Consider the following 11531-nt stretch of genomic DNA (forward strand, 5'->3'; position numbering starts at 1 on the left):
GACCTTATCTGTTGAAATTGGTTGAGAATTAAAGAAACGGTGATCTAAAAACCTAATGAAGAAACAAAATCAAAAGTTGCACATTTGTGTTCTAATCAATGAAAGCACGACGCTAGTTTTAACGCGTGCTAATCAAATATGGAAGCGCAGCGCTAGTTCTCTTGTTCACGAACGCTTTGTGTACAAATCAATAAGGTATTTAATGCAGCAAACTGCAGCTTTTAAATTGTTATTTATTTGGGTTTTGGGATCGCTGTGTCTTTATTTCTTAAACATTATTTCAACGAATAAGATCTTAAATTCGAGATACAAGATGCAACTATTGGCTGCTGGTTCCAATTATGGCATATCTGTCTTTGTTTAGGATATACAGGAGGTGAACATAACTAGTACCTTAATTTTTTGGCTTACAGTAGATATTGTCGGTACCACTCAAAAATAGTCTTAAATGAACAAGCACATTTCATAAAACTCGAAATAGGATATGACAGACATTTTGTCTGCTGCACTGCTGATACCAGACCCCTCCCAAAATTGACATCACTGTCCTCGCCCCGATCACACTGATATATCTAGTCAACTTATTATTTATCTTTCAGTTATCTAATCAACTTATTTAATAAGGGGACATAATTACTGTTCTCAGCTGGTGACTCGTATCTGCATATTCTACCTATTTCTTTCACAACAACAACGGGGGATACTGGATCCATGGTGCTGAAAGTGGGCATGTCAACCTCCTATTTTCTCTCAAAATATTGTTTACTATTTTGATTTGAAACCTGTGTGAAAGTTTGTGAAAATGTGTGTTTTAACAGAAAAGTCAATTTAGCTAAAAATGTCAGTTAAGACCTTTTGCATTCACATGACTATATGTTCCATTTTGTGCATCTCGTGTATCTTAAATAATGAGCACAGGGCATCTTCAATGATGTTTTTCTACATTGTATACCCGAATTTACACATGCATAGAGTTTAAACTTTGGAAGCAACATGAGCCATTTCGTCGGCAGAGCACTATCGTAAGTGCAGTTTGGACAATTTTACCGGAGGAGCATTTTTTGTGTTTTGCGAAGTCGTTTGTTTCCCAGTAGCCATAAAATGACATGGGAATGTAAAACAATTTAATTTTAACAATTAACTATATAAATGTTGTTAAAGTTAATAAATAGATAAATTATTTATTGATTTAGATGTAAGTAAGTGGCACATACCATAGTGTTGCACTCAAATAGAAATAAGTGTAGAGTGCAATACTATCGTATGTGCCACATAGGATAGTGTATCGGCCACTGCTATTAGGATATGCGTAATATCAGCTCAAATGTCCAATATTTGTCATTTTATGTTACTTACCAACTGTTAATTTATTTAGGCACATAATATTTACAATAGCAAGAAACCTTTTGCCCTAATGTTGTCTCTCAAGATTTATTACTGAATCAAAAAATAAGAACACCATATTTAAACTTAGCAAGCTTGGTGACATCGCGTTTAGCCGTCACAGTCAGTGATGTGTTAGAGACTGTTTTGCACTTACGATAGTGTAGCATTCCGTGATTTTGTTGTTTAGGTCCAAGAAAGTATCGTATGTTGCACATACGATGGTCTTGCAGCAGATGAAAAACAAAATTTAGCGTGCAAGACTATCGTAAGTGGCACATTAGTCTTGCAGGCATTAATAAAATTGCATTGAACTTATTTTATTGATTAAAAAATAACTAAGCAATTTTAAAACTTAAAACCTGGTTTAAAATGTGTATTTTAATGGCCTTCCATAATTCAACATCTCAAATTGGCCAACAATGTCACTTACGATAGTATAGCACTCTGCCGACGATTTGGAATTAAGATGTTCATTATTCTGATGCAAAGTGAATAACTGCATTAAAATGTTCTTGAAATCATGAATTTTCGAGGCATATTGAGTAAGTTCTTTGAAATGTTTAATATGTTTTCTTTAGTGTAAATTCTGTGTGTGTGGGGGTGTGTGGTCAGTTCATTTAGGATTTTTTTTGGTACCTACAATATATATGCTGGGTTAGTTGGTAAGCTGGGGTAGGTGACAATTTTGGGGTGTCTGGTATCGGTATTGCATCAGACAAAATGTCTGTCATACCCTATTTCGTGTTCTATGAAGTATGTTTGTTCATTTAAGTTTTTTGAGTGGTACCGACAACCGGGACCGACAATATCTAGTCCGGGCTAGTTGGCAAGCTGGGGGTAAGGGTCATTTTGGGGTGTCTGTTTTCGGTATTACAACATGCCTGTCATACCCTATTTCATGTTCTATGAACTATGTTTGTTCATTTAAGATTATTTTTGAGTGGTATCGACAATATCTAGCCCGGACTAGTTGGCAAGCTGGGGGTAGTGGTTCATTTTGGAGTGTCTGTTTTCGGTATTGCAGCAGACAAAATGTCTGTTATACCCTATTTCGTGTTCTATGAATTATGTTTGTTCATTTAAGATTATTTTTGAGTGGTATCTACAATATCTAGCCTAGGCTAGTTGAAAACAGGGGGCCGCGGCGGTACTTTAGGGTGTCTGATACCGGTAGTGCAGGGGACTATGTGTCTGTTATTGTCCATTTAGTATTCTATACACTACACTCATTCATTTGGAATTGTTCCTAAGTGGTACCTTGCTCATCTATGTTTGGCTGATTTTCAGGGGGGCCTGGGGGGTCTGACAGGCCTTTGACAGAAGTTAAAATGTCTGCCGTTTGTGATGTTGATATATGGAGAACGTTGCACACACTGTGCTGGTGGTTTTGAATGGTACCACCCTCATCTACCCTGAACCTATTTTTCTAGCTATTTGGAGGGCCCCCAGGGGCACACACAGTGGGTGGAACCCGGCAGACACGCCATTCCGTTAATATCAAGTGACCCCCTACACACGTCTGTGGCTAGATATTGGTACCTCGTTCGTCTACCAAAATGTCTCTCTCCTGACGGTCTATTACAATCCAATCTCACTTATGACATGATGAGACCAAGCATGGGCTGAAGATGTGAAAAATCCAGATAAGTGAATAAATAAACCTGAGGAATAATTCTGGTATACCCTGCAAACAAATATAACCCTAACTCTAGTCCTAACCCTAGCCCCTAACCCTAACCTTAAAACGTAGGGTGCGCAGGGTAAACCAGAATTGTACCTAAAACACAGGGTGCGGAGGGTAAACCAGAATTGTACCAAACCCGATATAGCGAATTATGTGTAACATTGCATTGAATGTCGAAAGTATTGAAATTGCGACATCATCTTAATTGGGATTTGAGTATAACACAGTGCTGTATATACATCAGTTAGCTGTTATTGCAGTGGGTTAGAACATAATGATAAGGTGTCATGGCATTTACAAACATGTTTTCCTATGAAAATCATTCATCTAGATAACCAAGATATCCGGATAAAAATTGTCCAGATACGTTTAATGTACTTTGCAAGTCAATTCATTGTTTCAGATATTGTTCTAAACAGTAGGGTCACTATTACCAATGGTCATTCTCTTGCCTCTATGGCATCTCTGTAGTATTATTAGTCTATGAGTGAAATGCATTAGTTTAGCTGATTTATACTTGATCGCTTTTGCAGAAGGAATTCTCACACATTTTCAGTGTTTATTTACATTTTCAGAGCATCGAGCCGATCAATCGATACAAATCGCTGAGGCAAAAACGATGTTGCTTTTGCGAGTTGAAGAAATCTCAACTCCCGAGTGATGTCGATTAACATGTGAATGCATCAACCAATCATTTTGCTGTCAACTGGATCTATTTAGAGGTTAATAACTGCGCCGGTTATTTGGAGGGCATTGTGAAAAATCTAAACATTTTGCCTTTGGAACGAGGAATATCCCGAGGGGCGTAGCCCGAGGATATTCCGAGGTTCAAAGCAAAATGTTTAGATTTTTCACAATGCCCGATATATTACCGATGCAAAGTTATTAACCTCATTCATAACTTTCGTCACTTTAATCTCTTCACCTTACAAAATAACACAAAATTTTGCTCAAAAGTTTATAAAAATAGATGATTTTTACATCATCCCTTTCCAAAAATCGATCAGGCTAAAACAGAACGACTAATAACAAAAGTGCGTATCAGAATCTGTGCAAATATGGTAGCGCCGCAATCCAAATACGGCAGCCAGCGCCAGAGTTTGTTGGACGCAATCACGGCGAGTAACGCGAAGTCAATTGTGTGCGACATTGGAACAATTACGCATTTTGCGGTCAATTGTGAGATATTAATGACCTCGATTTGCGTTCGCGTTTTGCAAATAATAAAATATGATTGGATCAAGCGCGCCGCGTTTATTAATGAGGTTATGAATATTTTGCTAATTAAATTTACCTTTCTCGATCATTAACTTTCTGAAATGAATTAATTCAAAGCAATAATTATTGACAGCAACGGATGGTCTAAAAATGCATTTAGTGGCCTTTTGAATCTTGCAATTATCGTCTGCAATCGTGAGCGCCGTGATTATTATAAATGCAAAAGTGACGAGCGATGCATCTCAATTCGACAATTGCTCATTGCTTACCAAAAGCGGTGCATCTCAATTGCTCAGCGATCAAGTATAAATTCAGCTTTATTGTGTTGTATTCTGTAGGTATTAGTCGCAACTCTCATTGTCCTTATCATATTTGATAGATATTTTTATTTAATTATGTGCAATGAAAAAGTTCTACAGTGCCCAAAATTTGATAACAATTCTTATTTTTTATACACAAACAAATATGCAAGATGCTATAGCTGTATATGTATTTAATATGTTTTGTAACAATACAAAAATGATGTGTATATTTTGCTAACATGATATTTTCTATGACTATGGAATAATTTTGTATTTCAATTTATGTAGTGAGTTAGAAAGATGTCATGACTTGAGCTGAGGAAACTGAAAATTTGCAAGACTATGGACCCACCAGATCTCATAGAATTATATTCAGTTAGTACAGATAGCACTTGTGTACAGTGACATACGTACATCATAGGAATAAATACCAGACTCATCTCAAGTCGTCGGCAGAGTGCTACACTCGGAGCCCTTGATATTTCTTGGATATAACGTTTCTGCAAAATTGTGACACGATCTGGTCCATGGGGGCCAAAGGCGGCAAATTTGAAACTGAGATAAAGGTAAAAATATGGAGTAAAAAACAATAAAATACATAAGAAAACATAAATCAAAAAACTTCATAACTTTGAAGTTAGACCTTTGTTGTTTTCAGTAAATGATAGCATATTTTATGTATAATGTAATAATTACAATAACTCAATTTTCAAAAATGCCTCCTTTGGCCCCCATGGACCAGATTGTGTCACAATTGATCTTCTTTATCTTCTTTTTATAACAAAAACAGCATTTGAAGATTATGTATATAGAAAAGAATAAATAATTATAATTAACATAATTATTTAGAATGTGTTATTTGTTATGTTGTTGACATTTGCAATTTACAGGGATATATGGTCATTTTGAAATCTAAAAGTAAGGCTAATTTAACAATGGGCAATTCCAGTTGAAATCTATTCCCCTATGGAAGGCATGACCTTAATCTCCCACACAGGGAGTGTAGATATCAAATGGGGTTACCCAAATGGGGCGACTCCATTTTATAATAAAGTCAGGTGGACTCTACTTTCAAAGCAGTTATTTTCGAAGCTGTGGCGTATCTCCAATCTGTCAATTTAAATCCATAATGTATGATCTTTTACTGATGACAAATAACTAAAAATTGATATTTGACATTTGGCAGTCCCTGAAGTAAACTAGGTAGACTTTTATCAATCTAATGCTCAAACTTAAGAAACATTATTTTAATGATAGGCCCCATGAAAGATAGACAACAGTATATGAAATGTTTGGACCATGACCCTTTAAGTTAGAGGTCTGAGACATAGGCTTTTTGCTACAAACAAGAATTAAATAAATACAGATGCAACATAAAATAAAAGAGTTTTTTGACACATCTCATCATTTTCATTCAACTGTAAACAATTTTAATACAGTTTTTATTTCTTCATCAATCGGTGATATCATCAATATACAAGATACAATAATTACAATGTATAACAATAATGCATAATGGTGCCACAAGCACATTAGGGTTATTCTGTTTGAAAGTCACACCCCCACTGAGCAAGTTTTTGGAATTCCAACCAAATTCAACAGTTTAAATTAGTCCAAATTTTACTGCCATCTCAAATCCAGTTGTGTATCTTATGTTCATTCCATCCAGCTGGAATTTCCTAGTTTTATGTTAAATTCCAGTTGACGATTGTTATTAAATCCACTTGAATTTGGCATAATTTGGCCCAATATTCAATAATTTTGTTTTGGGAGTCCAAAATCTTCTACACCTTTTCCACTTGCCAAATTCAAGTGGATTTTAAACAATTGTCAACTTGAATTTAACATAAAACTAGGAAACAATTCCAGCTGGATGGAATGAACATAAGATACATAACTGGAATTGAGATGGCAGTAAAATCTTCCACAGGGGGTGTGTGGATTTTAAACAGAATACCCATTCTATAGAATAATATAATTCTGTTGAATGCACAAAGGCTATTCCATTTAAAATCCACACTACCCCTGTGGAAGATGTTAGAAATATCTTCCACAGGGGGAGTATGAATTTCAAATGGAATGAACACATTAGGCAGCTTCATTTGAATTTCATACACCTGATGAGGATTCAACCTGAATCTCCCACACAGAGAGGTGAGTTTCAAATAGAGCTGGTTAATGTGATAATTCCATTTGAAATTCATACTCCCCTGTGGAAGATATTTTCAAAAGCTTCCACAGGGGGAGTGTGGACTTAAAATTACAAAGCACCTGCCACCTTTTTGCACTCAACCATCGATATAATTTCAGGTATAAATAAGGCGGCCAGAAATAAAATAACTTACACTACAAAATACCTCATATTACATAAAATATGCACCTTAAAATTGTCTTAATAATTATGTCCAAATAATTTCATATTTTCTGCACATTTTTGTCAACTTTATGACTCCTTGTTCATGTGAAGAAAAAAAAAATTGTACAAATGATAAAAATCTTCATATACCAATACAAACATAATGGCTATACCAGTTGACATCCATACACCCCCTGTGGAAGATATTACCTTAATCTTCCATACAGAAAGGGTGAATTTCAAATGGGGTTACCAAAATGGGTAACTTCATTTGAAATTAATCTACACCCCATGTGTGGGAGATTAAGGTCATGTCTTCCACAGGGTGTGTGGATATCAACCAGAATAGCCCATTCTGACATCATAATGCAGGTAGATGCCAATTCTTAAATTATATTTCTTGGGTGTAATTTCACAGAAATTTGCAATTCAATTAGTCATATAAGTGTACAGGGCTGGCTGTGTAATAATTATGTGTCCCTGGGGATAGGAGGGCAAAATTTCCAAACAGTGAAACACAACTTTCAAACTCAAAATGAATGATGCCAGCTATGCATATGAGCAGTGATTTTGCTTATAATTTCTACATATTTTTACTGAACAATTTGTGCCCCAAATGATGTGCCAAATTGCTTCCTGCCCCCACCCCCTTGCCCTGCCAACAATGTCATTTCCCCCAACATTATCCTCCCCGCCTGGGCCACATGATTATCAGACAGCCCCTTAAAATAAATTAACATAATTTAAAGTAATATACAAATGTGTCACCTTCCCATATTATATAAACATTTAATTTTAACAGGAAAATCAAAAGACATTCAAAACGTCAAATGATTTTTGGTTTATTGTATCAATTTTGAATTTGGCACATTTTGCACAGATTATATAAACAGGTCATTGAACTTTCTACACAATACAGGATTTTTTATAGGGTTGTTCTATTCCTTTTAGAGAATTAGCTCTTGCAGTACAAAAGGACTATCCTGTACATTCAAAGGCATATGGTTATTCCAGTTGAAATCCATACACCCCCTATGGAAGACATTGCCTTAATATCCCTCACAAGGAGTGTGAATTTCAAATGGGGTTTCCTGAATGGGTGACTCCATTTGAAATCTACACTCCCTGTGTGGGAGGTTAAGGTCATGTCTTCCATAGGGAGTGTATGGATTTCAACTGGAATAGCCCATATCATCTATTCACAACACTACATGTAGCAAACTAACCAGTTGGTGAGTGTGTGATATTAATACTTTTGAGTGCAACTTTTGAATCTGTATATTTTCATTCAAATGGGTGCCACATACACTATTGGGGCTACTGACATATGTAAGGTATCCAAATGAGCTATTCCAGATGAAATCCATACACCCCCTATCGAAGACATAATCTTAATTTCCCACACAGGGAGTGTAGCTTTTAGATGGAATCACCCATTCAGGTAACACCATTTGAAATACATAATTCTTCATGTGAAGATTAAGCTCATGTATTCCATAGGGGGTGTATGGATTTCAACTGGAATAGCCCAATGCACACAACATAATTAGGCTTCTTTTGGTGGAATTTTTTTTTTTTATAAATTTGTACACAAATCTTGAGATGTAGTCTTCCCCAAAAAGGAACGGTTTAAAATTGTTGTGATGTTTAGATTTCTGCTTGTAGCTAAAGACAAGCGAATACATATCTGGGACCCTGTTCTAAACGGTGCTAAATTCTCTTTAACAAACTTTGTGTTTACACTCTCAGAGCTGGCCTACAATACATGTGTAAGTCTTGTATAACTGGACTAATACTATAGTGCAAGACTAGTATATTTTTAGGCAAAACTTACATCTGGCGGGCAGTGAAAGAAACTAGACAGTGATGCCACCGTTATCATATCACTATCAGTGCACTCCTAAAAGGCTTCTTCATTTCATTCCTCTAACCATTAGGCTATTACAGTTAAAAGCCACATACCCCCGATGGAAGACATGACCTGAATCTCCCACACACAAAAAAGCCACATACCCCCGATGGAAGACATGACCTTAATCTCCCACACAAGGAGTGTAGATTTCAAATGGCATCATCATTTCAGGTAACCCCATTTGATATTCACACACCCCGTGTGGAAGATTAAGGTCATGTCTTCAACAGCGGGTATATGGATTTCAACTTAAATAGCCCATTTGCAATGTCTTCATGGTAGCCCTCCTGAGCAGAGCTATTATTGGCCTTCTGCAATTATCAAAATTCAAGTCAACCTTAACAGCTGTGCTAATTCCATTTGAAATTCATACTCCCCCTTTGGAAGATACTTCCAATATCTTCCACAGGGAGAGTGTGGATTTTAAATGGGAAAGCCCAGTAGATCCTTGCATAATGCTATCGGATGTTAGCGGTTAGCCCCACTGGATTGTCTTCCAAAATCAACACCCAGCACCCACTACAAAGTAAGTTTTGCCTAAAATACCTTTGATCATCAAAGTAAGCAGTTAACAATATCTATATAATGTACAAAAAGGACATTTTAACATTGCTTTCATATTTTTATGCTTTGGTATTGAGTTCAATCACATCAGTGGAGCAATGCTTATACTTAGTTGATATACTATATGGATCTTAACAACATTTTAAACACATAATGGACATGTGGGCACTATATATATATTTCTCTGCATGGACTTAAACCTAGAATTCAAAATAATTCCCTTATATAAAGATTGGCACAGGAGAAATTTTGTGTTTCTCACATGGACATAAACATACTCCTACATGTACACAAACAGGCATATGTCTTAAATTGGGCTATTCTATTTAAAATCCTTACCCCTGTGGAAGAATTACTCCTACTCCTACATGTACACAAACAGGCATATGTCTTAAATTTGGCTATTCTATTTAAAATCCTTACCCCTGTGGAAGAATTACCTTAAGTTTTCCACAGAAGGAGTATGGGTTTCAAACATAATAGACATTTGAGTAACTTCCATTTGAAATACTCACTCCAGTTGTGGAAGATACAGGTAAAGCCATATACAAGGGTACGTTTGTGAAGGTTGTACAAGGGGAGTATGAGTTTCAAAATAATTAGCTCAAGCTAATTCCATTTGAAAAACATGCTCCTTCTGTGGAAGACCTTTCTTAAATCTTCCACAGTGGTATGACATATTTTAAACAGAATAGCCCGCTCAAACAAGAACAATAATGAATACTTCGCTTGTAAAAAAAGTAAGAAACTTAAGATATCTGTGACAGATTCATTCATAAATTTACAGATACATTTAGTATTATAACTTCCATATATGAAGATGAGTTACTGGCATCTATTTTCTCAGTTGTAATGCATATGAGTATCGAATTAGCTACCAAAAGAAATCATAATATATCTATTTGCATTTTGATATTCTATAATATTGTACAATAAACAATTTCTATGTATTAAATTATTACTTATAATTTAATCGTATGAATTTGACACAGCAAAAAATATGCAAATTAATAAAGAAAACGATATAAACAGCTGCTATAAAAACATAAAAATTAAAAATATGCTATGTAATGAAATTGAGAGTAATTGGTGTATTTTCTCCTTAAAACAATCAGATTCTTACAATTCTGTGTTGGTTTCCAGCCTTGTAATGGTATCTATCTATTAAATATATTTAGAGGTTCATTAATAGAATTAAGGGCATTATAAACAATAATCATGCCCTCTTCTCATACATGTAGCAATAAAAAACAGTTCATTTTGAGTCGGAAACTTAAATGTCAAAGGAAAATGTATTAAATGAAATATATTAATTTTCCATTAGGCCCTTTACAATTAATTCTTAGTTTCCTGTTTCCCGCGCGCGTCCAAAGTAGAGAATTGCAAAATATTTAATTATTTTATTTTTATTTTGGATTTTCTCTTTTAAAATAACTTTTAATGACTTCCATTTGCTACTTTCTGACTTTGCTTGTATCAACTATAATGATGAATAAACAAAGAACATAACTCTACCATTACTTATGCATAAAATCAAACATAGTTGTAAAATAATTAAATGCATGTTCTGATGTTGATGTAGGATGCGACCACTTGTTTTAAAATAAAGAAAATAATAGATAATTAATAATTAATAATTAAAAGTAGCCTCATCCCTTGTTTTCAACCATGAAACAGGAAACTAAGACTCAATTGTGAAGGGCCTTAAAATATTTACGCAAAATGAGGATGGACACATTAGGTTCACAGTATTAATGCAATTGTTGATCATTTTGATCTTGGGCTTTTAATCTTATTACAATGTTACTGCTTAACGTTTTGCTATAGGCCACCTTTCCTCTCTCTATGGTACCATCTGGGCCCAAATTGTCAGTTCAAAGACTAACTGGAAAATTGGACTATTCCACTTGAAATCCATACACCCCCTATGGAAGACATGACCTTAATCTTCTATACTGTGAGTGTCACTTTCCACAGGGGGTGTATGTATTTCAACAGCAATAGTCCAATTTGGATCCCTTGCTTGTGAAACATGCCAACTGTAAATTCTGTATTGTTATGGAGGTATTTACTCTTTATATAATGTGATGTAATCAAGCAAAATCAGTT

The 11531-nt window shown here is 35.2% G+C and overlaps 1 long non-coding RNA gene across 1 annotated transcript; it reads right to left on the minus strand.

Annotated features, from left to right (window-relative positions):
* Positions 1-5991: 5991 nt before the first annotated feature.
* Positions 5992-10970, minus strand: LOC140170309 (uncharacterized). Its single transcript, XR_011861522.1, has 2 exons — positions 8979-10970; positions 5992-8927 (listed from the first exon to the last, which is right to left on the minus strand). It is a non-coding gene; the product is annotated as an uncharacterized lncRNA (long non-coding RNA).
* Between the last annotated feature and the right edge of the window lie 561 nt (positions 10971-11531).

This window comes from Amphiura filiformis, chromosome 14, assembly GCF_039555335.1.
Source record: "Amphiura filiformis chromosome 14, Afil_fr2py, whole genome shotgun sequence".
NCBI classification, from domain to species: Eukaryota; Metazoa; Echinodermata; class Ophiuroidea; order Amphilepidida; family Amphiuridae; genus Amphiura; species Amphiura filiformis.